The following is a 13,080-nucleotide window of genomic DNA, read 5'->3' as shown; positions in this document are numbered from 1 at the left end:
TTTTTTTTTTTTTGGCGAAAAACTGCTTGAGGTCCAGCTCCACACAACTGCCCTTCATCTGGCAGTGGTGTGTAAGTCAGTCTTGGCATGCTGGTATTTCTCCTTTTCCGTTATTTATTCTGTTTATTTGTGCTTTGTGTTTTTTTTTTTTGTGTTCTGCCAGGTAGTCCCCCTGGTAAGGGAGACACCCTTTATTTGCTGGGTGCCTGCTCTGTGCCTGGGTATATTCAACTAAAAACATATTGTAAAAATACAAGACACAAAACTGCTAAGCTGACTCCAGGCCTGAGAGCCCTGGACATCTAGGCTATAGAAATACCCAGAGCACAATGGCCACTTCCACAATGGCCAAGTCTCTTGGCTTTGAATTGCTGGGAACAAACTCATCCTCCTAAATAGGCCATTCACTGCTGAGAATTGCCTCCCCTCCAGAGTTTTTTTTTTAAGCCTTTTTTTTTAAAAAAAAACATACAACTTTCCCACAAATGGCACAGCAGTGACTTTGCCTGGCCCTGTGCCTGACTGCGCTGGGGATGGTAATTCTGACCATCAGACCTGGAGATCCCCCTGGGCCTTCTTTAATAAGCATCCTCACTCCTCACTGAGTGGAGTGTGTGCTCACTGGGATTTCACAGTCTCTTCCCCTTTAATCCTTACAATCAGCCCAGGCACTGGGTACTGTCATCTCTACTTCCAGATGGAGGAACTGAGCCTGAGGAATCTGAGTGACTTGTCTGTATTTGTGTGCATTAAGAGGTGAAGCCAGGACCCAGATCTGACTTCACACTTATAAGCACTACACATTTTCTCCTTGTCGCTAACATAAAATTCAGGGGAGCTCTTAGAAGTGTCACCCATAAACTTGTTTGGAAATGGACAATAAGGATATTTGCTTTTCTATTTACTTACTTCCAGGGTCCTTGGCTTTCCCACCAATCTCTTCTATAAAGGAAAACAGCAGAGACCCCATCACCTGCTTTTCCTCTGCCTTTAATCACAGACCCCACGCAGAAAAGGGAACTGACTGCACTGTGCTTGAGGTCCTCTCTGGATCTCTTTCTCCCTTATAAATCAGGTTGCTGCTAATCTTCTCAAGAAATCTAACCCTGGGAAATCCTTAAGCTACAACCTACTACCTGGGTTTTCTGGTTGGATAAGGAAGAGTCCTCAAATAATCAAAAAGGATGCAACAGTTTGTCTTGGGTGTGGTAACTTCTAATCAGTAATGTAGAATTTATGGGGCCACTCACCTGCAGGAGTCTGAATGTCCCCAAACTCAAACCAAAACAAATACCTTTTACCTTAAAAAGAAAAACTCTACAGACTTTCCAGAAAGATTGCATTTCCTCCCATCAGTCTCCTGGCGTTAAAGCTTGCTGACTCCATTGGAGATGTAAATGTCAGGTGGGAGCAGCAACACCTGGCTCTTCCCACCACTGCTGCCTACCTGCAACTTAGTGAGTCCCTGATGGAATGGAGCGAGGGTCAGGTGAGTTTGGGTCCCCCAAAACAGGCTGAGGCAGGGCCAGTGCCAGTATCTGGAAGTGGGGGAACACTGAGCAGGGCCAGTTGAAACTGACTGAGTGGTGGGGTCAGTTTGGGGGGTGGGAAAAGGTGGGGGTGTGGTGGGGCAGACAGGGAGGACAGGTCAAGGCTGAAACCCAGGACTCTTGTGCAGGGGGAGGGATGAGGCAAACAGACCTTCCTGCCAGGCTTCCTCAAGCAAGTGGCTCATGACAATAACCTGGTAGGTGCTGCAAGAGGATCCCGCTAGCTCACCAGTCTACCCACTTGGCCCACGGATAAGCTTCACCACTCTCCTAACCAGGAGTAACCTAACTGCGGTTCCAGGTCACTCTCTTGTCCCTTTACCTACTGGGAAGCAGGACTTGGCACTTCTTGGCCTTCCTTAGAAGGATTCCATTTGCCCTAGAAAGCAGTGGGAAGAATGTAGATTTCAGAGGAGAGCTTAGGGCCTGTTCAACTTTGTTAATTTCCCTTGCTCTTGTCTCAGAGCCTTCTCCCTCCTGCCCCCAAGGCCTCTCTGCTTTCCAGTCTTTCCAATCAGACCTCACATCTTTCTCCTTGAATTCTCTTATTCTCATGCAGAGCAATGTTGTTGATCAACCTCCTCTCCCCAAATCTGCATACTCATCATTCCACATAACAAAGCCATCTCTATGGGAGGAAGGGGAAAATAAGTAACATCATTTTTTTTCTGTCTCACCTGTGTGTGCCAGTGGGCTTAACAATGGACTTTTCAAGGCACCTGCTACATTCCATGGTAAATCCTCCTGGGGAAAGTGATTTCCTTTTACCAGTGGATGTCTGAAGACACTTGAATAGCCCACCATTCTATACTATTTTCCATATAAAGACATTATGATAGATGTCAATTACCTTAAGAGTATAACAGTAAAATAATAAGGAAGAGTTTTGAATATTTGTTACTTTTTAAAAAATTCTAAGCTAGTGTAATTTAAATACATATACATATATATATACACACACATATATGTATAAGGGTGGTAAAAACGTTTCTTTTCTTAATTGTAGGGGTGGTTTGATGGGTGAATACAGATCAAAATTCATCAAGTTGTACACTAAATATTTGGAGTCTATCATGTCAAATCTCAGTTTGAAAAAAGAATGTTAAATGTTTTTAAGCTTAACATCTTATTGGAATAATACATTTTCTAAGTTCACCTTTATCATATAAAAGAGCTGTGTTTTATTTTTTGTGTTTTTTTAATTGTTCCCTCATGTGACTTGCTCACATATTTCTTTTTGGGTCCATGCAGTGCCATGCACTTAGATGTGGGAATAACAGAAAAGTAGTTATTTAATTGACCCCCCTCTCTTCCACTGGAAGATGTATCAGATCCCTGAAGATTGTCCTAGCTCTGAAATTCTGTACCTATAATTGTGGATAAACAGGTCTTTGGGATTCAGAGTGTTTTGTCCCAACTTCTGTGACCGGCTGTGAGAAAGGAAGGCGGGAGGCAAAAAAGCGGAGCAAGCAGAGTTTATTGCTCCTGGACAGCAGCTGAGACAGAGCCCCTAGGGTGGGGTCCGCAGCTACTGCCAACTCAATAAAGGGGAAGGGTCTTTATATAGATCTAGGTTCACATTCCAAAGGTGACTCACCACTATGCCCGCTGCTGCTAGGCCCAGTTGCTCCCACCTGTGTCTCCCGGATGCTAGGCCCAGTTGACTATCAGTTTGTTATCTCCTTCAGCTAGTCCCATATCAAGCTTGGATGCAAGGCTCAATTCTTTCCTTGTCAGTAAATCTTGGGTTCCCAACAAGAAGCACCTCATAAGAGAATGATACAGAGAAATCTTAGATCATATTCGTTCTTTCCAATAATATTTTGAATAATTTTAGATCACTCTGGTAATATTAAGCTGGACAACCAGAAAACACCTTCCCAAAGATGAAAACCCAGTCTTTGTCTGATAATTTATTCTTTGTGATGCAATTATAAATGGAATTGTTAATTTTTCTTTCTGACATTTCTTTATAAGTCATAACTGTGTTTTAACAACCAGTGTGCATATTTCCTGAAAATTTAACAATCCATTCTCCAGAGGCAGTACAAGCTTACTATAGCTACAGCTCCAGGGCACCCCAATGTGAATTGATTGGGTTGCCTGTCTGTGGGTCCTCACCCGCATGCTTAAGATTCAGTTGTATTATGGACACACACAAAAGGTTCAATAATGGATTTATTTACAAGGAGAAAGGTAAAGGAACAAGCCAGGGAAAGAGGGAGAGAAATATAATTTAAACTAGAATGTCCTACCAGTTCTGCTAACTTGGACTCCACCAGCACGCTGAAAACCGATCGAGAGCCAAACGACCAGCTGCGAACCACCAGGCCAAGAGACCCCCAGAGCCCACATGGCTGGTTTTATCGTAACCTGGCCGCTCAGCTCCACCCTCAAGTCCCAGCGTGCTTCTCCTTGGTATTGATGGGATTAGTAGTTCCAGTATCTGGAATGGGGGCAGAGTCCATGAAACCTGTACCTGTTACACTACCACTATGCCTGTGTCTGCATGTTTCACCATAGCACCTTTAATTCTACTGTCAGACTCTGACTCTCTGGGTCCTGACTCTGGAAATGGCCTCGCAGCAAAGTGTTACCTAATGGTGCCTGCCCTGCTCTGTGGGCCACAATTAGTCTAAAACATACATGAAATAGTGTTATGATTTCTTGGCTTTTGTGATCTCAGGAGTAAAAGGGGGAAGATCCATTCATTCATCCCATGCAGTCGTCCATCTGTCTGTCTGCCCATCCCCCCATTTAATCGTTCATCTATCTTTTCTTGCGTGTTCCCATCCATACGTCCATCCATCTGATCATTCAGTCTGCCCCTCCCGCCCCTTCTCCATCTGTCCCCATTCTCCTTCCTTGCATCCCTCCTTCCATCCACCTACCCTCCAGCAAGTCAGTAAGTGCTTATTACTGAGCCACTGTGAGCCAGGCATTCAAAATGGATAGAATTTGTTCTCTACTCTGAAGAAGCTCCTACCAGAGAGAGATGTGAGTGATAGTGACTCTAGCCATGCTTGAGGCAGATGCGGAGTGCTTTTGCAGCCAAAAAGGGACAAGTCTCGATCCATGCCGGATGTGAGAAAGTGTGTGGGGAATGGCTTCATAGGACTTGACATTTGGTCTGGGTTTTAAGATACCAAACAGGGCTTTGCCTGGGGGTGGGTAGAGAAGGCGCTGCTGGCAGAAGACAGCGTGCACAGAGGCGCAGGGTCTGGGGAGCCGCTTATTAATTGCCAGTACCCTAGGCTTTCAGAGGAAGGAGCGAAATCTGGCAGGCAGGGTGGGTTTCCAGAAGGAAACAGCTGCGAAGTGGAGGGCATGTGGGGGACACACCAGGCAGCAGTTGCCCCCGCAGGGTTTGAAGGTTAACATGGCCGGATGCCACATGTGCGTGGTGGACTAAGGGGATGGTGGGTTGGGATATGGAGATGGAGCAGGAAAGGAAACACGCATTTAAAGAGCTACCGATGCGCCAGGCACAACACACACGTTCTTTTTTAGTCCTTATAGTGCATCGTAGGTTATTCCATTTCACAGATATGTAGCTTTTCCTGGGTCCCAAAGACTGCATATTCTGTACCCAAACCTGAGCCTTGTCTTTTAGGTCTAATATCTCACTCTCTCCACCCAAAAGCCCTGTGAAGAGGGAACTGACACTCAGGAAGGCTTAGCAACCTCGCAGGAGTTCCAGAGGATTCAGAAGTCTTGACTAAGTGCAGGCATTTGGGCTCGGGCAACTGAGAGGTACAATTGCTGGCATCTCCTTCCTTGCAGTTTGCAGATGAGGGTCCCGTGTAGGTTTGGGGGCCCAGCTAATGATGGATACATAACAGCTCGGACTATGATCAGACTGGATAAGGCCTGTGTTACTGCCCAGGCTGTCACCAGCTTCTGAGGTGGGGCCACCTTGCCCAGCAGCTCAAAAGCTCTTGTCGCTTAGGGGAATGTTTACTGTCAAAAAGAGTGCTCAACAGCTGCCCCCTGGCCTCTGGGAAGGGCCTGATTCCCGGCACATCCACAGAGGAAGCACTTGGAAGGAGAACATGTCTAATTAGTCATTACTAATGAACACGGGAAGGAGAGAAAATACTTGAGAAATTCCAAGTGGCTTCTGACATTTCGTGTCCTAGACACCATGATTGAGAGATGCTCAGATCTCAGTTCTCAGGTTGGAGAGGGGGAGAAGTAGTACCTCTATTGGGGGTGGGGGAACCCACTTATGCTGGAACAACCAGTAATAATTCCAGTCTTCACCCTTGCTCAAATAAGACTGGTCCTATTTGATTTTCTGGGGAGACCCTAGAAAGACCTGGATACACACTTTGCTCTTGTGAGTAACTGCACGACAAGGCTGCTTGCTTCCTGTGTCCGATGCATTGTCCTCTTTAGTAGCTGTGAGCACATTTCTTAACCTTGTAGAGCCTGAAAGGTATGTAAAATGGGATGATCATTGATTCAACATATACTGGTATATGCCTGGCGGTGGGGTAGAGAATGCACCCTACTATGCCAGGCACTGGCCAGATGTTTAGAAAATTTAGAAAAATTCACTGAGCAGAGCAGGTAAGCATCCCTGTCTTCCTGGCTTGACATGGCAGTAGGGACAGATTCTCTAGGAGACCATAGGTATAAAGCACTCCACACTCAGAACTACCCACAGAAATTGGTACAGAGGTGGCGGTGACCCAGTGAGGAAGTGGGGGGAATGTACTCTCATCCCATAAATGTGGTGCAAAGCATGGTCTGTCCCACAAGAACAGAGTGGCCAGAAAGGGGGATCCTAAGCTTTAAAAGTGGGTTAGCCCAAGATGTGGAGTTAGGAGGCACCCCCGCTCATCCTTAAGGTAGCCCAGCCCCTCCCAGCACCTTCCCCAGCCAGGTGTTTTTTTCCAAAGGCAGTTTCCAAACCTCTGGAGCTGCAGTGCACACCCACCTCCAGTTTCTGGTGCTCCTCACAACAATGCCACCATTGTGTGCTGTGCAGCCGTTCCCAGGCACGGCCCAGCATCCTCTGCAAGGGGCCCAGACTGGCCTTACCTCACTTCAGACTGGAGTAACCAGGAGACTTGACTTCTGAGCGTTCCTCACTCAGACCCGACACTGCATTGCAACTCACATTATAATGGCATTTGTATTTTTGCTGTAATGACACTGTTGTGAAATTGTGTTTGCTTTGTGCTTCGGTGACATGGGAAAGTGTCAACTCCCCTCTTGGATCTGTTAGCTGGAGCTGAGTGATGAGCGGCCGCTCTGTTCCCAGGGCAGGCAAGGGTGACACACGGTGGCTGTTACGCAATGAGCCTTGTGCCATCTCTGTGTTTCCCACACTGCATGGCTTTTGACCTTCTGTGGCTGGGGAGGTCTCGTATACACCTTTCACAGCCATTAGGAATCACAGTTGCTGCTTTCAAAGCCTGCATACTGGTGCTGTGACAAGGGAGAGCTGTTACACCTTGCAGACTCTCTGTTCCCATTTGTAAAATGGGGGCGCATACCTCCTTCTGTACAGGTGAGTTGGGAACTAGAGGAATCTTTTGTGTGTTAGATTGCATGTTGTCAATCATCTGGATGGTCATGATAACCACTGTCCCACAGTCATCTGAATAGGAGTGAATCCACTTACCAGGTGAGGGAACAGGCTCAGAGAGTAGACATACCTTGCTCAGGAGAACTTCATGAAGAAGTGGCTAAGGGCTTGGACTCCAGAAGGTGTTTTTTTCCTCAGCTCATCATAGATGTTTGGCCGTGGTAGTAATGATCCCACACAAGACGGCACCAGTTGTGAAACCCAGCCCAGGCTATGGTGTGTGATGCACTGAGGCATCACGTGGCTCTAAGCAACTTAAAAACTTGATATTCAGTGAGGCATAAGGATGGTGCCAGGATGTGGAGTAAGATGGAAACCCAGATTAAGGATAAGTCTGATGATGTATCTCTAAGTCGCTTGCTGTGTGTGTGTGTACGAGTGTGTTCGCCTTTGAAACAAAGACATACACGTGTGCAGGTGTCAGGGTGTATCTTTGGCGGTTGTACAAGCAAGTAGGTTTCTACAGATTTAAGAGAAAGAGGCCAGCAGTGGTTTCTTCCCCTTCCCTGCTGCTGTCTTCTGGGTCCGCACAGGGACTTGCACTCCATGGTATAAATAAATGCACGTGAACCATGTGACGAAAGGTACACAGAAAGCCAGGGCTATAGACCATTTGAAATGCACTCAGGTGGGATTGAGAACCCACTACATCTCAGTGCTGCAGGAGCTCACTTTTCCAGCAGCCTTCTCTGCTTGAGACCAAGGCCTTCCCTACAGAACCTTGGAGCAACTTACATATTTTCATTAACTGAAGAAGCCCATCAAGATGCACGCTGGAGGACTTCCCTGATGGTGCAGGGGTTAAGTCTCAGCGCTGTCAAGCTGTGGCCAGACACTTTAGCATGAGTTCAATCCCTGGCCAAGGAGCAGGTGCAGCAGGCCTCTCTTGTCTCATCCACTGCTCCCCTCAGCAGTGTATTTCAGTCAATCTGCCTACTCTGCTCCCCGCTCAGTCTCTGGTGAATCCTTTCACCCATTGCACTGCTGGCCTGTAGCCTAGATCTTGTATGTATAAATAAAATAAACCTAAAAAAGAAAAGATCCATGTTGGAACAGTACTTCCTCTTTACACCCAAATTTAAAGTACTCCAGAGTCACTTAAGGACTGTCTAGCAACTCAGTAGGTCTAAGGGCATCCTAGTAACAGGTCAAAACATTGTTTTTCATAGTGGTGTCATGGGTCATCAAGAAAAAACAAATTTGGTTAATTTAAAACTTAAAGATCATGAAAATCTATTTGGGAATCATTCCCAACTATGTAATAACATGCGGTTCTCAGAAATGTAGACTCAGCAATCTAGAATAGCTTACTTTCTCCAAACAGACAGCAGATGTTTATGAACTTGAATGTTACTGACAACCATTGATTTAATACTATGTGCCAGACCCTGTGTTAACCACTGACATACATGTTCTGTTTAGCCTGTAAAGTATAACACTGTATATGTCACAGCTGTGTAGGTAAGGGACACAGAGGCTTTCAGGGACATGACTTGCCAAGGGCCACTTGGGTGGTCGGAGGCAGGGTCAGATTTTGACCCAGATCTACGCCTGTACCTGTGTTGATCTGTGCAGCACATTGGGGGCCTGTGAAGATGGGGATGGAAGAAGAGTCATCATCTCTAGGGTGGGCTCTGATGAGCTTGGAGGACTCTAGACAAAATTGGCCTTTTCCCCTGAGAAATCAGAGCAGGGCCAGTGTTTGGGCATACCCTGCTGTGCTGTATGGTGCTGAGCTGAAAGATTGACTTCTCTGTGCTCTACCTCTTTCTCCAAGATAGAGGACTGGGGTACCATTTCACTCACTTGAATATGACAAGGCCGCAGACTTAACCATGGGAGGTCTGTAATGAGAGAGGTTCTATTGTGCTCTGATAGAGAGGTGCAAGTGGGGGTGGGGGGAGGGAGAAGCCCCCTGCCAATTCTGACCTCTCTTACCCTAACCCCAAGTAGTTAAAGAGCTATGTGGAGGGTTATAAGAATGTGTGTGTTCTGTGGGGGAGGGATCATGTTCCCAGTGAGATGCTGGGGATTCAGATGTGTTCTGCAGGCTTTGCCCTTCCTAACAGATGATGCATTTTGATTTTCATAAAATTGTGTTTAACTGCAATTGTTTTATGGAATTGTTCTTGGATTCCTCACAAAGTGTGCTTATCCCTTCATCTGTTTGGATTATTATTTTTTTTTTGAGTGCTTCATTTGAGTGCTAAGTGCAGTATCAACAACATTATTATCTCTGTTGGTTTAACACAATGCAATTATTACCAGTTTTCTTATTACAACTAATAATCAGGTGTTTTTTTTTTTTTTTACTTCAATGGATCTGTCAAAATTTTTCCTCTTTGATTTCAGCTGGTATGATGTGGAATGATGTGGAGTTATAAGCAAACAAATGACACTCTCCTTGAAATTCTGTCAGGGGTAATAAAGTGAATCAAAATGACTTCACATTTCAGCTGTCGCTGCCTCCTTCCCCTTTTATCTCTTCAAGCCTTTGACAGCACAGAGCGCTCTGGAGCATGGAGACTGGGTTAGAGGGGGTAGAGAGAGAGGTAAACTCAGCAGAGTGAGAAAGATTCCTTCTTAAATACTCGTGTGAAACAATTCCAGAACCTTTTCCTAGAGTTTTATTCTCTAGAGTGGCTTGGTGATTTGGAGTTGGGGCTAGGTAGAATGTTTTATTCTTTCCTAGAAGGTGGTTCCCTTTGTCTTATCCTTTTCTGTTGAAAGTTCTCAGATCAAGGGTTAGTAGGCTCCAGGGTGACAGCAGAGCAGTCAGAACTTCAGGACAGGAGACGCTCGGCAAAATTCCTTCTGGATTCTGGAAACAGACAGGGCGTCCAGCATACGTTAGTCCTTGATTGATAGTGAGCTCATTTTCCAAAGGCGTCCCTTGGAAGAATGGTTTCCTGGCAGGAGCTACCGCAAGAAGTGATGGTGATGGGACTAAACTGTCAGTGCTTAGCATGACCTTTGAAAACTGTTTTCAAAATAAATCTAGCTGTCTTCCCATGGTTCTTTTCAAGAATTTGGGGACCTAGGATGGAAGAGGAGAGGTGAAACTATAAATAATTAAGATTCTTATTGGATGGGCCCTAATTAATGAGCTTGGGCTATGGAGTGATTTGTCATTCCTGCTCTTTCTGTTTTTCAGTCAATAAAGAAATTCAAGATTCCGGCTGACAGCTTCACTGAGAGCTTAGATTGTTTAAGTCTCAAGGCTAATCAGTTCCCCAAGGATTTACCCCTTTTCTCTCTGTTCACCTGAACCCAGCTACCACTTGCTGACCTCCTACTGTATGTCCTCTCCCTGCAAGGCACTAGTTGGCTGCAGAAATAGGTGACACATGGATTCTGCTAGAATCTGGTAGTGAGGATGAGAAGATGGTACTAATATAAAAGAGCTCTACAGTCCATGCATCAGCATCTTATGGAGCCAAAGCAAATCCCTCAGGAGGCATTTAGGAAGTGGATTTGATGGAGGTGGGCATTGAATGTGATCCTTGAATGGTCACCCAGTGGAGGAAGATTCAGGCAGATGGGATCTCACAAATTGAGAGATAGGGAAGAGAGGCATGCCCAGTTCTAAAAGTACTTGTAACTATTACTACTGCTGACTTGCTATATATGGGCACAACATCTCATTCAGTTTCTGTATCACAGACTGGCCAGATTAAAGAGCTGTAAAGAGCTGGATAGTAAATAGTGGAGGTGTGTGTCGTTCACAACGACTCAACTCTGCCATGGTTGGATGGGAGCCCCGTAGACAATACATGGATGAGCCCATGTTCAGTAGAAATTTGTGCATTAAAAACAGGGGTCAGCTGGGTTGGGGTTGGGTCTCAGGTTACCAACCTCTGCCTTGTAAGACGTTCAAAGGTTTAATTTCCTTTTTATGCAGTACAAAGTTGAGTTACAGAAAAATTAATGGAAATTCACTTGCACAGGTCAATGGCAACTTGATTTGGTCAGATCCCAAGACCCTGCTCTAAGGTTCATTCATACCACTGTCTCTACAAAAGAGTTGGCACTTTCTATGTACCAGTGCAAGAGTGTAAGACTGCCTGCAATTGCTTTGTGAGAGTTGGCACTTTCTATGTACCAGTGCAAAGAGTGTAAGACTGCCTGCAGTTGCTTTTGTGTGCCTTCCATTCCATGGAAAGTGGGGAACAGTGATTTTGGAGTTGTGTTCTGGGAAGGTTAATGGCTGTGTCAGATAGGCTGATCAAAATTGCGAGACGAAGTCTTGTTTAAGCAGCTTGGGGTAGACAGGGCTGCTTGTTTGGCAGAGTCATCCTGAACACTGTAGAACTTGACAAGTTCTCCCTGGAATATCAGATATACACATGGCCTCGCTGCAACTCCACAGTGTGTGTGTGTGTGTGTGTGTGTGTGTGTGTGTGTGTGTCTACACTCCTTAAACAGAGTTTGATTTGCCTTGGTCCCTGCTGGATCATGCACTTAGAAAGCTGGTTTCTAGAGACCATGCATCTTGTTCAGCGTTCCCTTTGTCATTTAGAAAGGGGACAGAGACGACACCACCACCACCTCCACTCAGAATTCCTTGTCCATGGCCCCTTCTCATCTTAGTTCTTGAGGCAGGTGATAGTAAGCATTGTCATGTTTTCACAGTCCGTGAAGCAGGGCCAACAAGGTCCCTCCGGGTTTGAGAGAGCATTGTGGGTGTCTCCTAGTTAGGGAGGCAAGCCCTCACTCACTGACCAGCCTGACTGGTTTCTGGCTTGCTGTTCTTTTACAATCTACTGTGACAGGGCAGGCCGAGGGGCACCCCAGAACCCCGAAACCTGCCTGCTGAAACAGATTCTGCCATCCACTGCATCAAGACAAAACTATAGACTTGTAGTGTAAAGAAACTTTAATATGATTAGTGTGTAATACAGAAAAGGCAAAGAATGTAGTTTCTAAATTGAGCACCCAAGTCACCCATCCCTTCGTGGGTAAAAGTCTACCCAAAAGGCACTGGCTGGGACCCATAGGAAAGAGTCAGAAATGGCCAGACAAGTCTGGGAGGAAAAGAGCAACATCAAAATCAAGATAAAAGCTGTCACTATTCACCTCCCCTCTGGTCTCTCATCCACATCTGTTTCAACCAGCCCAGGGCCAAAAAGCAAGTGCTGTTTCTCTGTGTGTCTCTGCTCCTGCAGTTGTCCTCTGGCTCTCCATCCTGCCTCCTTCTTTCTCCAGTCTGTCTCCAGCTTCTTTTCTTCGCTGCTCAGCTCCACTTTCCTTTCCGTGGGGCAGGGAACCTGGAAACTCCCCCTTTCCTGGGCACCACCTTGTTACACAACTTCACTTTGTAATCCCAGAAGGGGGAATGCTCTAAGACTCTTGAAATTGTGCCATGGACAGGAGAAAGGGAGTCCCAGAGTCTTTCGTGTTCTGGAGATTCGGGGTAGAGCCTGTGGCTGGTTTTGTTACGATTTACTCAATAGTGCCAGTTGTAAAATTTCTAATTATTATTTTTATTTACCAAGCACCTACAAGTGCCAGCTTCACTGACCTTCATGTACAGGAGTGTGTTTCATCTTCATAATAGCCAGATGACATAGTATTATTATCCCTACTTTGTAAATGAGGACACCCAGGTCAAAGGGCAGAGGAGAGTTGGCAGCATGACAGCTGCGATTTAAGGCAAGTCTGTCTGTGGACACCAAAGGAAGGCTCCTTTTCTGCCACCTCTTTACCTCCCTTCCCAAGTTCTGCTGAAGGTCAGGTCAGGGGCTTCCTCTTTGTATCTTTTCAGGGCATTATAAGCTCAAACTTCTGCAAATGTTTGGATTCATGCATTTTTTGAACAATCATTTATATCATTTTAGCAGAAAAAGAGCTAATTACACAGACCTACCTGGTTCCCCCCACAAAAGCACTGATACATCTAGGAACTTAGAACTCTAGATTGATAGGAAGTAAAAA

At 45.7% G+C, this 13,080-nt stretch overlaps 1 protein-coding gene across 2 annotated transcripts in view; it reads left to right on the top strand.

Annotated features, from left to right (window-relative positions):
* The window catches only part of NAV2 (neuron navigator 2), a 358,500-nt gene that overhangs the window by 97,980 nt on the left and 247,440 nt on the right, over positions 1-13,080 (top strand). The window lies entirely within an intron of this gene.

The sequence above is a fragment of the Condylura cristata genome, unplaced genomic scaffold (genome assembly GCF_000260355.1).
Source record: "Condylura cristata isolate star-nosed mole 26May11 unplaced genomic scaffold, ConCri1.0 scaffold00015, whole genome shotgun sequence".
Classification (NCBI taxonomy): domain Eukaryota; kingdom Metazoa; phylum Chordata; class Mammalia; order Eulipotyphla; family Talpidae; genus Condylura; species Condylura cristata.
The sequence above is the reverse complement of the archived record's forward strand: the minus strand, read 5'-3'. Positions and strand labels throughout refer to the sequence as shown.